The 20072-nt window shown below is 43.8% G+C and overlaps 1 pseudogene across 1 annotated transcript; it reads left to right on the forward strand.

Moving 5' to 3' along the window:
* The first annotated feature begins 2123 nt into the window (after positions 1-2123).
* On the forward strand, positions 2124-3042 carry LOC307186666 (large ribosomal subunit protein uL22-like; annotated as a pseudogene). Its single transcript has one exon. The product of its transcript is annotated as a large ribosomal subunit protein uL22-like (transcript).
* The last annotated feature ends 17030 nt before the right edge of the window (positions 3043-20072 follow it).

Raw genomic sequence — 20072 nt, forward strand, 5'->3', positions numbered from 1 at the left:
CAAGGGATTTCAATCATGCCACCAGGAAGAACAGCCAAGTTCTTACAGGCACAGGTAATAACAAGGTCACACTGCTACATGGTCAAAAGAAATTGAGGACATGTTCTGATTTAAGAGATATCAAGGGCTTCCCTGGTGCTGCAGTGGTTGAGAGTCCGCCTGCCGATGCAGGGGACACGGGTTCATGCCCCAGTCTGGGAAGATCCCACATGCCGCAGAGCGGCTGGGCCCGTGAGGCCATGGCCGCTGAGCCTGTGCGTCCGGAGCCTGTGCTCCGCAACGGGCGAGGCCCGCGTACCGCACCAAAAAAAAATAGAATTGATGCAATATGGTAATCCTCACTTCCTGGCTTATTTTGTTTGATTTATTGTATTTTATTCTAAGATAGACAAGGTTTATTTTCAGTACTTCTATAATAATAAAGATATTTAAGGCTATGGATTTTTCTATGAGAATAGCTTTTGCAGTGACTATTAGGTTTTAAGATAAAGCATTATTTTCATGGTTTTGAAAAGACTGTAACTTCAGTTTTGATTTTGGATTGTACCAAGCGTTTTCTATTAATTTTTATTCTCCATGCAGTAATATTTTGATAACTTTCCAACCTTTGTTTTTAATTGTATTGAATTACGACCATACAATTTGCCTGTAAAATCTCTACCTTTAAAAATGTAGGGCTTCCCTGGTGGCGCAGTGGTTGGGAGTCTGCCTGCCGATGCAGGGGACGCGGGTTCATGCCCCGGTCCGGGAGGATCCCACATGCCGCGGAGCGGCTGGGCCCGTGAGCCATGGCTGCTGAGCCTGCGTGTCCGGAGCCTGTGCTCCGCAATGGGAGGCCACAGAGGGGAGAGGCCCGCATACCGCAAAAAAAAACAAAAACAAAAGCAAAATGGAATAAGATGACCTTTTTTGGTAACGTATAACGAGTTTTATAAATTTTTGTGGACATACACACATATGATATTTATCCCAAGAAAATGAAATTAAAATTAATGAAAATAAAATCCACTAAGAATTAAAATCAGTTTGATAATCGTTTCATTCAATTCCTCATTGTTTTAACTTATTTTTTTTCTACTAGCTATGAAAGCAAAAAAATTAAGAAACTTCGAGAAGCCTGGAGTTTCTGGGTAATATGGAAACTTAAGTGGGTCTGGGGAGTGAGGTCCTTTTGTAACCACATGGTCAAGCAGAGCTCAGGTGCAACCACAGCGTCGGAAGTCGGAACAGAGCTATTTCTGTGGGCTTGTGACTGACAGCGTCATGAAGAGAGCTTCTAGGATCCTGGTAATACTCTGGCTTGATTTATTATTATTATTACTATTATTATTATTACTACTCACTCGGTTACATGGACATATTCAGTTTGTGAAAATTGTATGATTTTTATACTTTTTTAATGTATTATTCTTTTTTAGAAGTTTTTCATTTTTTAGTGTAACCACAAGGTAAAATTATTTAATGCCAATTCTTCTTTCTTTCCCTAATCCCTGCTCTCTTCAACCAATATTGATGTACAAGAAATATTGATTCCACCTTTAGATCTGTTTTGGGAAAACTGCTTTATGTTTTGGCTGCTTCCTTTCTTCCTAGGTCTTTTCCCATAGATTAGTCAGGATGGTTTAACCTACAGTTAACCCAACATTTCTATGGCTGAACTTCCTCACACAAAGCCCTATACAGGTCAGGAGAACTTCCTCTGTCTTGTTTTCATCTAGAAAACTTCAGAGTAGCAGAGAAAGAGGAATCTGGAGAGTCTGTTGGGCTTTTAAGAGCCAGGACTGCAAGTGGCTTACGCCACTTCCGCCCTCATCAGACGGCCAGAAACCAAAAACTGCAAGGGGGCCTGGGGAAAAAGAGCTATCATTCCGCTCCTGGTGACGTGACTTAACGGCCTGAAAGAGCATGTTCCATGTGTCAACCCTGCAATCTTCCCAGCTGCTCAAGATCTCTCTTAATCCTGCAAACCAGCTCTTAAACTCATGAAACTTGTATCTTAATCCCTTTTCCTTCATCATAAAATCAAACGATGTAAGTACACATTTTGCTTTGTTAAGAAAAGACCTGTGCTTCCTTTTCCAGTAAGCAGCCTGAGGTGACCTCTAAAAACTGTCCTCTATTCACTTGGCCCAGAAACCCCCACAAAATCATGCAAGTCAAGAGGTTCAAATCTTCGTGTTCACTTTAAGCACACTCGTGAAACTGCCCAGGCCGTTAAGGGTATGCATATCTGAAAAGCCGCCAAGTATCTGAAGGATGTCACTTTAAGGAAGTCATGTGTGCCATTACGTTGTTACAATGGTGGAGTTGGTAGGTGTGCTCCAGGCCAAACAATGGGGCTGGACACAGGGTGGGTGGCCCAAAAAGAGTGCTGAATTTTTACTGCACATGCTCAAAAATGCAGAGAGTAATACTGAACTTAAGGGCTTAGATGTAGATTCTCTGGTCATTGAGCTCATCCAGATGAACAAAGCCCCCAAGATACGGCACAGGACTTACAGAGCTCATGGTTGGATCAACCCATACATGAGCTTTCCCTGCCACACTGAGATAATTCTCACAGAAAAAGAACAGATTGTTCCTAAACCAGAAGAGGAGGTTGCCCAGAAGAAAAAGATATCCCAGAAGAAACCGAAGAAACAAAAACTTACTTACGGCCTGGGAATAAATGCCGCAAAAAATAAATGCAAATAAAAGTAAAAAGAAAAAGAAAAAACTTGTGGTTACAAAGGAGAAAAGGGAGGGAGGAATAAACTAGAGATTTGGGATTGAGAGATACACAATACTATACCTAAAATAGACAAACAACAAAGACCTGCTGTATAGCACAGGGAACTGTACACAGTATCTTGTAATAATCTATAATGGAAAAGAATCTGAAAAGAATATATATATATATATATATATATATATATATATGTATAACTGAGTCACTTTGCTGTACACCTGAGACATTGTAAATCAACTATACTTCAATAAAAAAATTAAATTGAAATTGAAAATTGAAAAAAAAGAAAGCAATAGGATTCCAGTGCTTATTTCTAGTTAGGTTTGAAGTGGGAAAGGGAGAGTTTTAACCATCAATTTTTACTTATTTAACACCTCTCATTTTTCTTGGGCATTCCTTAACACTTGTCCAATTTCACCTTTGATATTCTCATGGAATCCATATATGAAAAGAATCAAGCTCATATGTGGTTTGATCTTCTCCTCCTACCTATTCAAACACATCCTGTGAGGCCTAATTTTTGCCCTGCTTGCTAGATGAAATTGAAGACAAGTCTCATGGTTTTATGGTCAATCATCACCAATAAGAAAAAAAAGAGAATTTTCCAGCTATGTATAGTTCATGAAAATAGTCTCAGTTCAATAATTAAAATATCCAGTCTTACGGAAGAGTCACAAGATTCGATTACGTTTAGAATGACATCTTCTTCCTGTCAGACATGCTTTGAGAAGGAAATAGTTGTGGTCAGCTCCTTTTCTGTTTCTTCATCTTGGGTTTCTGTTCCCCTCCAATCCCTAGGCTGCGTTCACCTCTTCTAGGCTTAGAGTGCAGGGAGAAGCCAGGGGCAGAAATGTTCTTATTAGACAGAGATTGTCATGAGCTGGTGCATGGAGAGGATTAATGCCAGCAAGCCTGGAATAAGGCTGAGCTTTTACTCAGATATCAAATGCTGACATGCCAAGGCATGATTAATAGTGTCACTTTATAACCATGTGTCTGAGGACTTTGGGGTGGTTTGTACAAGCTTGTCAGCATCTTTATGGATAACAGTGAGGCTGATGATTTGCACCTGGTCTTGGTGAGAGCCCCCCCCTACCTTGGACATTGGAGCTGACTGCATAGCAAAATTATACCCATGTGACCAGCAGAGTATGAGAAACCCTGGCCCAGACTCTCCTCTGGGCTCCCCGGTTTCTAAGTATTCTGTGCACACATCAGTGGTTCCTGAGCTGAGAGAGCAGGGGCATCCCACCTCAGCCCTTACAGAGGAAGACACCTGGAACTTGGGCTGTCCTGACCCTTTGCTGTGAGGCCGCCCTTGGCTGCGATGTATGTCCTGGCTTTAATGCTGATGCTCTATTTCATCCTTTTCCTGCAATGAACTGTAGATTGATAAGCGCTGACTATTGAGGTCCCGCGAGTCTTCTTTCTCAATCCTACCCCACCTGCCACCGTAGTGCTGTGACACCAGCACTTCCTAGGATGGGCAGCTGTATACAACTGACTCTTTGTTTCAAGGGGCACTTATGTGGGTTCTTCAGAGAATCCTCAAAGACTGGGTTTCTCCCACAAACCTCACCCAGCAGGACCCAACCACACTCTCTCCTGACTTCACTTTGCCCTTTCAGGCAACCTTCCTGGTTGGCAGCTAAGACAGCCCTCCTGGGCAACACCTAGTCAGAAGGAAACATGTGCTCTTTGCCCCAGTCAGCCTGGGGAGTGAAAGTCATCCTTATGCAGCATCTTTTCACTCTTCTCTTGGTGAAACGAAACAACAACAGTCTCTTACCTTTCTGATGTCTTCAGCGTGACTCAAACATCAATCCATTGGGACACATGTCAAACTCACTTGTGGTCCCACTGAAGACCTTATCCCTGGGCTTGAGGTAAAAGAAAAATGTCCCACCTTTCCATATAAAAATCTTCTAATCTCCATTCAACCCTTTTATATCCTTGATGCTGAGGGGATAAGAGTCCCACAATGGTGTTAAACACTTTGTTGCAAGTCCTACATGGTGGTGTCATACCCCACTTTGTAATGTAAATTAATATCATGGTCTTAAAACCCAAAAGTGACACCAAAAAAAAAAGTTTTATTTTAACGTCCTATTACACTGCTATAAGTGGAAAATCAGGATTTGAACCCACACCTAGCTGATTCCAAATTCCCTATTCTTTCTATTATGCCAGAAAACCTCCAAATTCAAATTCAGAATTCCATTTAGAATTTATTTAGTACTTTTTGAATAATCTTCATTTTGGTCCTGGAAAAGATGTCCTTTCAAATGTGTCTGTGCCACATCCTTCTCTTCTCAGTGATTTTTGTCCATTTTACCCAGATATGGAAAACCAAAGGAAGCTATTAGTTTCCCTTTCCTTGGTCAAGTGGAAAAATTTAACTAGCATCTCTTCTCAATGAATAGTGCCATTTTAACTGTTGTCAAACTATAGTCTTGTGGCATCATTCTTTCCTTAGAAAAATAGGGAGGTAGGGCGGAGTACAAAAAGAAAAAATATCTTCTCAACAAATGCTTAGAAAAAGAATTTGAAAGCTTTTGCTGCTGGTTGCTGACTCTGAAGCCCAGGATTTCCAAATTTTCATTTCCAACTGGGGCCGTATCAACAAATGTGCAAATCTCTCTGCGTCCTGCAGGTGATGTTGCTGTATTCATTGCAGGCAGTAAATTCATGGCTCTCCGACACCCCTTCGCACTCTGAGTTTTGGCCATGTGGTCAGCTGGTCAGAAGTCACTAGGGAGATGTCTTTCCACAGTTTAATTATTTCCCTCACTCATTCTGTCCACCTCGTCCCACAGTTGCTCCATAATAGAAGCAAATAGAGAGATAATGTTGTATGAAACACAATAGTTCCTCTCTTTTTACTACAAAATAATCAGTCCTCCTCAGTAGCATTTACTCAACTACATAAAAGAGCCAGCAGGACCTCTATCTAGAAAGAAGTTTGTAAGAATAGCCCCATATAGGACTTCCCGGGTGGTGCAATGGTTAAGAATCCGCCTGCCAATGCAGGCGACACAGGTTCATGCCCTGGTTCGGGAAGATCCCTCACGTCACGAAGCAACTAAGCCCGTGCGCCACCACTACTGAGCCTGTGCTCTAGAGCCCGCGAGCCACAACTACTGAAGCCCGCACGCCTAGAGCCCATGCTCCGCAACAAAAGAAGCCACCGCAATGAGAAGCCTGTGCACCACAACGAAGAGTAGCCCCTGCTCACCGCAACTAAAGAAAGTCCTCACGCAGCAATGAAGACCCAATGCACCCAAAAAAAAAAAAAAAGAATAGACCCCCACACATAAGTCTCTCAGGCAGATATAGCATCCTGCCACAGCAGAACAGCAGGCTGGGTTTCTGTTCCTGAACTTTTAGCCCAAAAGCCTTCCACTACATGGTTTTAATTAGCACCTTCATGTTAGCTACTCCTATTTCAGGAAGACTTGAAATCATTTCTTCTATAAATTAAAAAAATGTTTTGATTGTTATAATAAGTTAAAAAACAAAAGATGTTGAAAGTGTGAACAATTTCTCTCTACCCCACCTCTTAGGAAATCAAAGTTAGAAGCTTGGCCATATACTTTCCCACTTTTCTTGAAGATCATTTAAACATTTCAAGCATATATGCATACATACAAGGCAAATTCTTTCACAGATATTTTAAAACCATATCACACTATACACATGACTCTACAACTGAAAATTTTTTCCTCCTTATGTGAGGTATTAATTGGGCTACAAGTCTGACTGCAGGTAACAGAGATCCAAATTAAGAAGACAGAAGTTTCTTTCTATCTGACTTAACAGTTCCTAGGTAGATGGTCAAGGGGCCTTCTGGAGCTCTGTCCCATACTGTGGGCCAGGCACCCAAAATTTTCTATCTTGTTACCCATTCTCCCCAAGCAGTACCCCTCATCCACATGACCTAAGTTTGCCATCACAGCCACGTTCAGTAAATAAGATGAAGGAAAGAAGGGAGGAAAGGACATGCCCAGAAGTTGCCTATCTCACTTCTCCACACATGTCATTAACCAGGGCCTGGTCATGTGACTACACTTTGCTACAAGGAAAGCTGGGAAATGTAGTCTTTTTCCCAGGCAGCTATGTGGCCGGCTAAATTTCATGGAAAGGGATAGACTTATGGCGGGGGGGGGGGGGGGGGGGGGGGGGGTTATGCACAGACTTTACCCCAGATAAAGCTCTTACTATAATACATATTGCTGGTTTTAATAACTATTCTTTTTAATAACCAATCATTCTTTTTTTTAATTTTATTGATTTAATTTATTCATTTTTGGCTATGCTGGGTCTTCGTTGCTGCGTGTGGGCTTTCTCTAGGTGCAGTGAGCGGGGGCTAGTCTTCGTTGCGGTGCAACAGGATTCTCACTGCGGTGGTTTCTCTTGTTGTGGACCATGGGCTCTAGGCACGCGGGCCTCAGTAGCTGTGGTTTGCGGGCTCTAGAGCACCGGCTCAGGAATTGTGGCACACAGGCTTAGTTGCTCCGTGGCATGTGGGATCTTCCAGGACCAGGGCTCGAACCCCTGTCCCCTGCACTGGCAGGTGGATTTCCAACCACTGCGCCACCAGGGAAGCCCCCAATCATTCTTTTTAATAATCGCTCAATTCTCTAAAGTGTGGGTGATCATAGTTTTTCCAACCATCCTCCTATTTCTGAAAATGAGTCCTACTTCCAGTCTTTTGTTGTTTTCTCTTTGCCGTGATAAGCAAGAGTACTTGAATTTGAGTGGAGATTTAGCAAATATATTTAAACAAATATGTTGCATTTTTACCTCTCCTGGACTGACAGGTGAGGGGACTGTCAAGTCTCTCTTCTTCTCTATTAAAGAACATTGAGAAAAGATGAAGAAACTCGTGTGAAAGGCCCTCTTGTTGTCCCTTGTCTCTGGGGGTTGGTTATTCCCTTCTCAGTGCAAAGAGCTGTTGAAGATCACACAAATGGAACTAGACATACGTACTTAACTAAGAGGAGGCTGCCTTTAGGGAAGAACAATGACTTTGCTTATTTTCTTCAGATAATAGGTTGTGAGCTATACTCTGGGAGGTATACCCTTAAGCTTAATTTAGCCTTCAAAGCTGAGGGTCTGTACCTATGGGATTCCTGGCAAGAAAACCACTTTGGATTAGAACAGGGATTCTCTGTAACCTGAATACACAATGGCAATGCAGTCCTGGGGGTAAATGAAAAGCAAAAAGGAAAAGCGTGTGAGGGAGAGAAGGGAGAAAGGGAGGGAGGGAGGAAAGGAGGGAGGGAGGGAAAGAGGAAAGAAGAGCAGAAGGGAAGAAGGAAGAAAGGAAAGAAAGGAAAATCAAGCAGCAATATCCAGGCACCAGAACTATGTTCAGGAAAATGGGTCTATGCTAGTTAAATCTCTTTGGTTTTAAGTCACAGAAAGTAACTCAAGTTGGCTTAAAGGTATAAGATAGGGCTTCCGTGGTGGCGCAGTGGTTGAGAGTCCGCCTGCTGATGCAGGGGACACGGGTTCGTGTCCCGGTCCGGGAAGATCCCACATGCCGCGGAGTGGCTGGGCCCGTGAGCCATGGCCGCTGAGCCTGAGTGTCCGGAGCCTGTGCTCCGCAACGGGAGAGGCCACAACAGTGAGAGGCCCTCGTACCGCAAAAAAAAAAAAAAAAAAAAAATGATATAAGATATAGGAATAAAGATATAAGAATTCTTATAAAGATAAAAGAATATTCAGGAAGCAAAAGGAAGGTGGGATCTGGAAGCCAAAAGGAGGAAAGCTCTGTGGAATCCACTTCTCTTTTCCCTCTGAAGGGCCTCTGATGCTTCTCTGTGCGTACGTGAGCAAAGGGTGAATATGTCTCAGCTCCCAAGTCTCTGTCCTCTCGCTTCAATAGACCAGCCAGGACTAACTGTGTCATAGCTCAGTTCCAAGTTCCAAGGAGAAAAAATATGGTTGGTTCAGCATGCATCAGTTGCTCACCTTGGCTCCAATCAACCGTGGCCAGAAAAACAGCATCAGGAGAATAAACTTGGAGGGCAGGACAAGACCCCTGTGAGGACAGGAGTCCTTCTCCATGAAGTGTAAGCTGGGAAGGCAGCCAGGTACCTACTCAAGTTAAAGGCCAAGCCAACAACCTACTCAGGCCTCTTAATAAAGGAAAGATAAGACCTTCTACCTCAAATAATATAAATTGTAGTGTGATCCTGGCTATCTCTGGACATGTTTCTTGGATTCAAGATTCAGATTACATAGTTAAGGATGAATTAGAACCGACGTAGCAGTTCTCGTCCACAATCTGGGCAAACCTCAGAGTTCAAACCAATAGATCAGAAAAAAGTCATTAGGGATTGCACAATCATCTGAACTCTAGTCCCTCCCCCAGGAAGGAAGGTTTGGCGTTTTCTCACCACATTCAGACCCAACCATCAGGAAAGTCATTTCAGCCTTAGGCATATAATGACCTACCTGCTCCTGGGAAGGTATAAACCAGTACAAAAATGACAGAGTCGTTCAACGTAGGAATGTAGTTCTCACATACAGCATGGAGGAGAGCTGCTTGGACCAGAGAAGTGAAATGTCCTCCAGGACCCACGGCATACACCCTGTGGCCACTCCTGTAGGTCCAACCACACGCCTCTATAGATTGAAAAAAAAAATGCACAACGTGAGAGTTGTGAGTTAAGTTTTATTGGGGGCAAAATGAGGACTATAGCCCAGGAGACAGCATTTCAGATAGCTCTGAGAAACTGCTCCGAAGAGGCAGGGGGGAAGGTCATATACATGTGATTTTGGTGAAGGGGGGTAATGCAATCAAACACAGAGCTTTGCAGGAAGTTGCTGCTAGTCACAAGCAGCAGATGTCACCATGAATGATTTTATTGCTCTTCTAGACAGAAGGAGATGCAAAAAAATGGGCTTATAAAATCTTCTCCTGAAAATACCTAACTCACTGCAGGCTTGTTCTGCCAGTTTTTCCCAGAGTACAGAGCACCTCTTTCCTGGTCTCCACCCTGAACTCCTTTCAGGGTGTGTTGAAGGTCAGTGGCTGTAGTGGCTTAATCCTTGTAGAGGCAGACGGCAAATGCCAATTTTTAGTTGGCACCTCTTTCTTAGACCTCTTTGTTCCCAGTCTGCTAATCTTTCTCCTGCCAGGCCTCTGACCAACGAGTCAAGTCGTTTGCCATTGCCCAGGAGTCCATTCGTATGCCTGTCTTGAACCATTTCTCTTTCCATAAAAGTATAGACCAGATGCAACACTCAAAATTCTGCCCTTTGAGAGGGTCTAGGTCTTTATCAGTTATGCTAATTGCTGCCATTTCCCACAGGATGTTATATTTTTTTATTTAAAATTGTTTATTTCTTGCTGAATAACAAATTCCCACAAAATGTAGTGGCTTAAAACAGCAACTATTTTATTATTTAGCACAATTCTGTGGGTTAACAGGGGCTTAACTGGATCATCCCTCTGTTGATCTTGCTTGGAGTCTCTCACGCAGATGCAACCAGATGGCAGCTGAGGCTGGAATGTCCAAGATATCTTCATTCACATGGCTGGCATCTTAGCAGAGATGGCTGGCAGTCCGCATCATCTCTTCATGTAGCTACCTAGAGCATCTTTACATGGCAGCCAATCCCAAGAGCAAGCATTCCAAGAAGACAAGCCCTTATGTGCAAACTCTTATCAAGCCTTTGCTTGTATCATGCCTGTTTATATCCATTTTCCCAAGCTCAAACTCAGTGTTGGAGGGGACAACTCAAAGCTGTGAATACTGGGAGGTGTGGCACATTCAGGGCCACCAAAGTTACTGCCTGCTTGACCATTAGGAGGAGAGCAGCTGCAGCGACGTCTTCCACTTGGCCTTTTCCACTACAGCATCTCTTAGCTTAGAACCAAGGAATCAATATGGCGGTTCTGCAAACTACCAAGTATGTCTGTTCCAGGGAAAGACCTTTGGATGAGTCCATGAACTCAACGTACTTTGTGAGTTAGACTATGCTATTGAAGAGGAAGGGACCCCAGGTATTAATATCAACTCTGTTGCCAACAGTCTTTGAAATGTTTGGGTATTCCCCTTTATCCAGTGTACAGTTAACTGGGTAAATGATTGGAGTGCCCTCTGGGGCATCATTACCCAGAGGAATTATATCATATTCACTTGTCATGGTGTTGCAGGGTCCTTCCTCCTACGGACTCTACCTCTCTTTCAGTCGAAAAATTCCAAGTCCAAAAACAGGCTCAGGCCTGGAAACTAGACAAGGGACATCATGAATTTTTATTACATTAGTTCCCTCAACTTCCTGATAATCTAGCCTTGATGGTTTTTGATTGTATGGATTGAGCAATCCTTTGTGGCTGCCCGTCTATCTCACCTGCAGCGATGCTACATTTTACTAACCACCTCCATAGCTCTCAGTGGGTCAGGTTTTCTGGCTGTCACTTTGATCTTGCCATTAATTAGGATTATTGTGCCCTCTCACTTCTGAGAGTGAAGTCCTGTGGATCCCATCAGCCCCACTGCTGTCACCAAACTAGGTGCTATAGCAGCATCACCTTGTGTTAGCCCTGGCCTTCAGAACACAGCCACCACTGAACTGCTCAGTGAGGCTGGTATCCTTCTGACCTTATTCTTCTGGCTTTCTCATGGAACGCCAGAAAGTTAATTGGTACTTTTTTATCCTTACTTAGTGTATTCTCTCTAGCATCCTCAATTCTCTGAGCCTTTGATCCCTTCCACCATCTGCCACAGTTCTGGAATTTCTACTTCACCTAGTGTAGAACATCACCTTCTTTAAGCTTCTAAGAGCAATGTGCTAGCAGCGTGTCAGCCTCATCCCCCAGGGTCCTTGCCAAGGTGTTAAATCATGTATCCTGTGAGAGTGTTCCCATAGCCGTAAACTTCCCTTCAACCAACCTTGTATCTCCTCTTCACCTTCACCCCCGCTTGATCCAGCCTCTCATTCATACTCTCCCAGTTCTGGGAACCACGTGCTGGCCAGGTACTGCTACTCCCTCTCCTCCCTTAGCAGACACAGCACTTCTCTGGCCAGGTTATACTGTGGCTTAACTCTAGTTACTGGTCTAGAGAAGAGGTGGAGATAGATCCTGGGGATGGCGGGCATGGTTGATGTATTGTTTTTCAAGGCAGAGACTTCCTCCTTGTCTTCAAGACAGGAGTACACTAGTCTTTAATAGTGAGGACTCTGACCATTTCTACAAGCTCAGAGACTTTGGGGGACTCCAGGGATTGAGTTTAATTACATCAACCCAGATGGCCCCATTCCAAGTCTCAGAGTCCTACACCTTTCTCATCAGAACCCTAAACTTGGGGTGGCAGACTTGCCATGTTTAAGAATTCAACCTCTTCTGGAGCGCCATCACTCTTATAATTAAGTCCTAGATTTGATGCTGACTGTTTTCTGCCCTTTGGCTATAGGAAATGAGAATCTCTTCACATGCCGCCAGACATGTGGGCTGGCTCTGCTTTTCACACTTCATCTGAAATTGGTGATTAATCACCCTCAGCCTTTCCTTCTCTCAGTAGCTTGAGATCTCCAACCAACCACCATCCAATTCCATAATCCTAAGAAAGTTTACTTTCCCTGAACCTCTCGACTGCTGAGGTATTGCATCTTCCAGTGAATTCCCTTCCACCAGTACCCCATCCCTGTTCACCACCAGGGACATTTTAGCAATTGCACCACATATCACGGGGCTACCACCAATGATGGGGTCCTCATTGCCACCTGATCAGTGATCCAGCTCCAAGATTCTACATTGGATGCCACTTGCTAGGACTATGCCTGGCACAAACATTTGTAGGTGGGCTTCCTGGAAACAAACTCTGAACTAGAGGTTTGTTAGGGTGTCTTGTTGGAAGAGACTCCTGTAAGCGAGTGAGGAAAGCTGAATGGGGTGGGGGGAGTTGAATTGTGATGCATGGAAGCAAAGCGTAAGCCAACCCCATGGGGAGCTCCAAAACCGGAATGGCTCCCATATTGAAGATTTAGAATATTGAAGCAAGGGGATCAGCATTGGTACCACTACACCAACCTGTCTTTGGGGCAAGGCAGCTCCCTTTGCCCAAGGACAGTTTCTGCTGAGCCGTCAGCAAGCAACATGCCTACCCACTGGGAAATGAGTGCCCCCGTCATCAGGGGAGGAGCTGGAAGGCACATCACAGCCTCCACGATGTAACCCAAAGAAGAGAACTTACCGCACAAACCTAATCTTCTAAATGCACTTATTAATAAGAATGAGATTCTAGGAATGCATAACTACGTTCCAATAAGACTTAAAGACCTGGCCGATATACAATAATGGCAGGATAGTGAGAAAGACACCAGATATCAAAAGCCTAAAAGCCTCAGAAATCTAAAATCTCATGACTAGCAAGAGAAACAATTAAAAAGTGGACCCAGCCAGGGCCATTGACCAGGGTTCTGGTTTAAATCATCTCGAACTTAAAAAACATGTCCTACATCCAAACCAAGGATCTGCTGCTGCATCCCAGAACTTGGCATCTAAGTGGGTCTGGTAAACTTACTGCCACCCTGGGAAGGTATAAGAATACAGATGAGAATGAGGATACAGATTTGGATAGAAACAATAAAACAGTGAAATCAGTAGTGTAAGTATAAGAGTAAGGGCTGCAATCATTGTGATATTCTGTGTGTTCTACCTCCCTCTTGGGTGTTTAGAGCATTTAGGAGAATCCTGGTACATAGGACTTGTAAAGGTATACTGTGTGAAAACATTTAATCAAATAATTTTCTAAGTGTGCGGGGGGGAAAATATCTTCTCAAACCCCTAAATTTTGACTTATTAGCTGTGTTGAATAGCATGCAAATATTTAGAAGAATATTAATTATTTAATTATGTTAATGCTTATTGTTTTATAACGTCCAAAAAGTTAATAAATTGAGCATGAAAGGAAAGCTAGGTAGTAGCGAGTATTCCTCTCCAAGCAAAAAAATGCCCTTCAGATAGTAAATAATAGAATCAATAGAGACAATATCACAAATTATTTCCCCAGGGTAGGCATAGAATATATAATTTGATATATGCTGGTATTGCTATAACCATAAAATTCCCCATACTCAAAAGACACAACCCAACAAAAGACAGTTCAAAGCTAAATATAAGTAATTGGGTATCATCCACAGCTGTCACGTTTTTCTATCCATCATGTCTCATTTGCCTGACAATTGTGGGCTGAACCTACACACACATAGGGATGAAATTCTCTTGGTTGGCCATGACACAGGAGGAGCTCTTTATCTGCTTCTCAATCAACCCCTTCTACCCTTTGTTCTTCCTAGAAGGCAGCAGAGAGACTGTATTCCAGGGTCCCGTCGAGTGTCAACTGAAACTGGTCACTATTGGAGACTCTATGCAAACTTATGTCCACTGAGAAGGTAGCTCAATTTCCCTGGGTAGGAGAAAATCAGAAAAAACAAAACAAATTCAGACTGATTTTTGTGTGAAACAATAAATAGAAAACACAAAACTACTGACACTTCAGAGAAACCGAGAACCAGGCAAAGTTTCAGATTTTAAAACCAGTTCCTTCTCAAGTGTGTTTTTAAGTACTCGGGCTTCCAAAATGCATGCTGTCAACTTGAAACGACTCTCCTGGAAGTATTCAAACAAACCCCAACGAGCTTACTTCCTTTCCTTTGTGAAGCATTTAAGCTCTGCACCTGCAATGGGAACCCTCTGTCCCTGGACTCATAACCTCTCGTGGAAGTTTTTAATCCGCATAGAATGTAGGTGTGAGAGCTTTCTGGCTTGATTCAAAGCCACTTGGACATCAAAAAAAGTGAGTGCACAATGCCTACTCTGTTCTCACAGATTTGTTTGTTTTGGGGGGGGTTTCTCTTTTGTTTTCCTTTTCAGCTCTTGATTTCCTTTTCATTTTAGGTTGAGTTAGTATTTACTTTTCAAGTCACTTTCCTGAGCCAGCTTGTCAGCAAACATCAGGAAAGTTGGCCTGGAGCTGCCCTAGCGAGAAAGGGAGAGAGGGAGAGAGGGAGAGAGAGAGAGAGGAGAGAGAGAGAGAGAGAGAGAGAGAGAGAGGAGAGAGAGAGTCCCAGGTGGTTGAGGCTGAGCCCAACTGCCATCCTGCAGCACTTCTTTCTTCCCAACAGATCCACAAAACATGGAGACTGTTGTCCCCCGGAGAAAGAACTTCCTTGTTCTCCAAGAAGACTTTCCACCAGGTGCTGTGAAGGGGAGGAAAAATCTCTGGTCTCCAGAGGCCTGGATTCCAGCACCAGCATTGCCTCTAGCTGGCTGTGTGACCTTTGGCAAGTCACCTTCCCTTTCTGCGTCTGAATCCTCACTGGTAAAATGAAGGCACAGGATTAGACCATGTAATAAGAAATCTGACTCTTTTATGATCAGCAGTTGGAATTGACAGCGTTTAACCTCACCCTCCCTCTTCCCCTTCTGCGCCACATCTGGAAAAGCTGAAAAGAAAGCCCAGATGTTCCCTCCGGGGACTTTCTAGTCACTCAAGCCTCTGCCAGCACATGGGAACCCTCACCCCAGTCCCATTCCCGAACGGCCATAAAACCCCCAAGCCAGTCTCCTATCCCTCAGCTCTCAGGGTATTTTTGGAACTGCCTGGGACCTACACTGTTCTCCCCAGAAAGCCTCATTACGTGAGTAGCAAACCTTTTCATACCCTCTTCTTATGTGGCATAATCAGTCTCAATATCTGAACCAAATTTGGGGTTGAAGCCCATCCAGCTTCTACCAGGTGGTCACAGCAGACCAGCTCTGAGGTCTTTGTTCTAAGGCGGCACCGTCCAGGAGAAAAGAAACGCGAGCTGTGTGTGGAAATTTACAGTTTCTAGTAGCCTTACAAAAGGAAAAAGAAACAGATGAAATCAACTTTAATAATATAGTTGATTTAATCCAATATAACCAAAATATTATCATTCCAACATGTAATCAACAGAAGAGTATTAAGGAGATATCTTAGCATTATTTTTTTCCACACCCAAGTCTTCAGACTCTGGTGAGTAGTTTGTGCTACAGCACATCACCATTTGGACGAGCCACACTTCAGGTGCTCAAAACACACATGGGGCTAGTGGCTACAGTTTTAGGCAGTGCAGTTCTAAGAGATCCTAAAGAAGGCCCTAGATTCCTGAAACTATTGTTGTTTATAAAAAGTATTACCCTATTCATCCAAACTCAGATGCCATCCATTGCGAGATGTTATTTCAAATACCATTAAAAAATTGTAATTATAAATGCCATAGATTGTCAAATGAATTCAAAACTCAGAGATATTAACTTTTTAAAATGTGTACCTTAGAATTGATTTTAAAATATGTATAATATATATACATATTATATATAGTATGTATATATATACTTTATAACTGATTTTAACATATATAATATATTTTATATATATATATATACATACATACATACTAGCTTTCCATAAAAGGCCTGACATCCAGGAAAGCTGTGAGGTGAGAAAATCAATGTCTTTGGTGCTATTACCCATTTCCTACAAAATTCTATCTCTCCCCTTTGACCCTCTCCACTTAATTCCTGCCAATCCTTGTCTTAATGATCGTTAAGTGTTGAGTGAGTGCTCATTGCTAAGCACTCATTGTATCGTAGGAATCCTTGATGTGACACTTGTATTTTCAAAGAGGACATCTAAAATGAGACATTTATTGAGCCCCGTGCTATGCAGTGAGCTCATCTAATTCTTCCATCAATCCTGTGAGTTAAACATTATTTTCATTTCCGTAGGCAAAAAAAAAAAAAAAAAAAAAAAAAAAAAAAACAGACTCAGAGGGGTTAAGTGTATTATTTAAGGTCAAACAGTATCTAGATGCCAAGTTCGGCTTCCAAACCTAGGTCTGTCTAAGAGCCCAGGGATTTTCTCTATCACCAAAAAAGGAGATGGAAAATGTGCGATGACAGGTAGGGTCCCAGAGGGCAACTACTTACCTACACCCCTTCTTAATAAGACCTCCTCACCCCTTTGCAGAGGCCTAAGGCTGGAACCGTCAGTGACCCCTCCATCAGAAACACCATCAGATGCCACCTCTGGCCACTGCATTTGGCCACCCGCGGTGATTCAACAGGTTTCCTCCACAAGACTGCAAGAAGCGCTTGAAACCAAAAATCCCCTTTAAACAAAAAATGCACTACCCTGAGCTCCAGGGAAATGCCTCAGTGAGCCGCTGCAAATGCACACACAAAATGAAAGGGCCGCATGCGCATTTTTGGAGGGGAGACTCTGCACAGTTGAGTGGTCGTGGCCCATCACTCAGGACACCAGGGCTACACAGGTGCCATTCTCAGGAGCCCAGCAGACAGGGCTGGGCAGACATGACTTGTTTTTCTTCTCCACACTTGACAGCAGCAGCCTGAAGACCTCAGTCAGGTCTGAAGCGCTGCCTGGCAAGCCAGCCAGATTGAATTCCAGCCCAGCTCAGTAAGCTGAAATGTGAGAAGGGGATATTCTTCAGGATAACCAGGGTCAAGGCAGTGCATGGCATAAGCAATGTTTCGAAACACACGGGCAAAGAACCCTTCAACTAAATCTCTCAGCTGGAGGTGTGGGTAGGTTTCAAAACTGCTTTGCAGCACTATTTAGCATGGATAAGCTGTGTATATCAGGGAGAAAGCAAACAGGAGTAGTTGGATGCCTTAACAGAGAAATAAGACAGTGCATAAAACATGGTCCAGCCTCTGTCACTGAAGGGGATTAGCAGCGGGCCATCTTATGAGAGAATTTGCTCTGCCACTTGGAGCTGGGAATCAGGACATTTCATACATTAACCTTTCTTAGACACCACTATAATTTAAAAATACTTCACAAATGGCTGGCCCATAGGTCCCTACCAAAAATCCATACTGCGTTGTTTTTGTCGTTATTCTCCAATTTCTAGGTGTTTGGGATACTCAGAATGAAAACTGCTGCTCTAGGGAGCTCCAGCGGCACAATCAGTTAGCGTGCGGTACTTACACAGAACTGCTGCTCTGAAGTCTAAACCAGCCTCAGCACGAGCCAGGCCCTCACACCTTCCAACGCACAGCCTCAGTGTGGCCTCTAGGAGCCAGTGTTACCCATCTACCCACCTTGCAGGGTTGGGAGACCCGAGGCAGGGGACAACCGTGGAGGGGAACATGCTGGCATTCGGCCACCTCCATCTGACATGCTTCAATAGCCCCGGCTGCCCAAGGGTCAGAAGAGAGCCAGCAGAGACCTGTCCATGGAGCTCTCCCACCAGCCACACATCTCTCCTCGGCTCACTTGGGGAGGGGCGGCACCCAGGAAGAGCCAATGGCAAGATCCTGAAGGGTAAAAATTCAGGCCAGTGCATTGCAGAGAAGGCCTTACCAGCTTAATCCTAATGGATGGAAATGGGAGAGAGGGGACAAACCGGCTTCATGTTTCTATAATCCTCAGACCAAAATCAAAGTTCACTCATGCGACTACTTTCCCTACGGGCGATTTCAATACTATGTATTAACTTTAATAATAAAGGTAATAGATGCCACTACAGATTGCTTGCACTGTGCCAGGCCCAGTGCGAAGCATTCTGCAGACCTCATCTTATGTTATCTTTATCGCGCTTGCCACTACCTGAGATTATCTTGTTTGTGTCCTCATTAACAATCTATCTCCTTCACACGAATGTAGCCACGATGAGGGTTGGAAGCTTATCCATCTGATACAAAGCCATTTCCCCAGAGCTGAGAATGGCACCTGGCGCACAACAGGCCCTCAATAAGTACCTGTGGCGTGACTGATATTATTTTCACAAGAATTCAGTGATGAAAACCATTTTTAGCCTAAGAAAACAGAGAACAACTCAAAGTTTGACAGCTAATAAGTGGCAGAACCAAAATTTGAATCTAGATCTTTAGGACAAAAACCTATGCTCTGGGGCCTCCCTGGTGGCGCAGTGGTTGGGAGTCCACCTGCCAATGCAGGGGACACGGGTTCGTGACCCGGTCCGGGAGGATCCCATGTGCCACGGAGCGGCTGGGCCCATGAGCCATGGCCGCTGAGCCTGCGCATCCGGAGCCTGTGCTCTGCAACGGGAGAGGCCACGGCAGTGAGAGGCCCGCGTACCAAAAAAAAAAAAAAATCTTATGCTCTGAAATATGAAATCTATGGCTGAAGCTCTCAGAAAGCCCAAACAGGCTTAAACAATGAGGAAAATGTTAGCATAACAAGAAGTGCAAAAGCAGAGGTAGTTCCAGGATTGAGCATCTTCAGTGTTGAGCCTCATCAAGGACGTAGATTCTCCTGGTCCTAGGATGTGGCTTGTCCTCTTTGCTCTCCTGATGGTCCTAGGATGGGTACCACGGGTGTAGGCTTCCTGTGCAGACAACAGCATCCAAAGGTAGCATGGAGAACCAGTCTGTCCTTCAAATCTTATGGAGAATAAGGGAAATTTTCCCAAAAGCAGCCCCAGCAAGCTCTTCTACTCACTTAATTGACCAGAATTGCATCTCCTGAACATACCCAACCTAAACACATAGTAAGAGAAACGAGATGGCCACAATTGCCTTAGACAAACACATACTCACCCTCAGGAGTCAAGAAAGGGCCACAGCCTCTCCTTCAGGACATACACGTGGACGTGGACGACTGGGGTTCTGAGCGTTATAACTGTTGCTTAAACAACTTCCTTAAACGTAGTGGCAGAAAATAATGATGCTTTAATCATTCTTACTGATCATTTAGAAAGGTACAGAAAGGACGGCTATTGTGTCTCACAAGGTCTGGGATTTCAGATGGGACAATGAGAACGGCAGAGTTGGGTGGTGGACAGCATAATTATCTGGAGGCTTCTTCACTCAAATATCTGGTGCCCAGGCGGGCATGACTCGAAGGCTGAGCTCAGCTGGGGGTGGGGGGGTCAACCAGAATGCCTACACAGAGCCCCACAGTGCGACTTGGGTTTCCACACAGCATATCGGCCTCATCGTAGCTGGACTTCTTTCATGGCTTCCTGAGCTCCCAATGTGAATGTTCCAGTGAACAGGAGGGAAGCCATATCGCCTTGTACGAATCAGCCTAGAAAGTCATCTAGCATAACTTCCACAATAGTCTATTGGTTGAATCGGTCATAAGGCTACCAGACTCAAGGAGAGATTACAAAGACCCTATCTCTCAACGGAAGGAGTATCATTAAAAAAATTGTGCCAATTTTTTAAAACCACACTGTTAGCAAAAAAGGAGTAGATAAATAAGAGCATCTGGCTTCGGATCAGAAATAAATTTCATTTTCAGAAAACAATCCCAGAATAACCACAAGTTTAGAAAACTAACAACATCTTGCAAACCCTTCCTAGAGC

The sequence above is a fragment of the Stenella coeruleoalba genome (genome assembly GCF_951394435.1).
Source record: "Stenella coeruleoalba genome assembly, chromosome: 5".
In the NCBI taxonomy this organism is placed as follows: domain Eukaryota; kingdom Metazoa; phylum Chordata; class Mammalia; order Artiodactyla; family Delphinidae; genus Stenella; species Stenella coeruleoalba.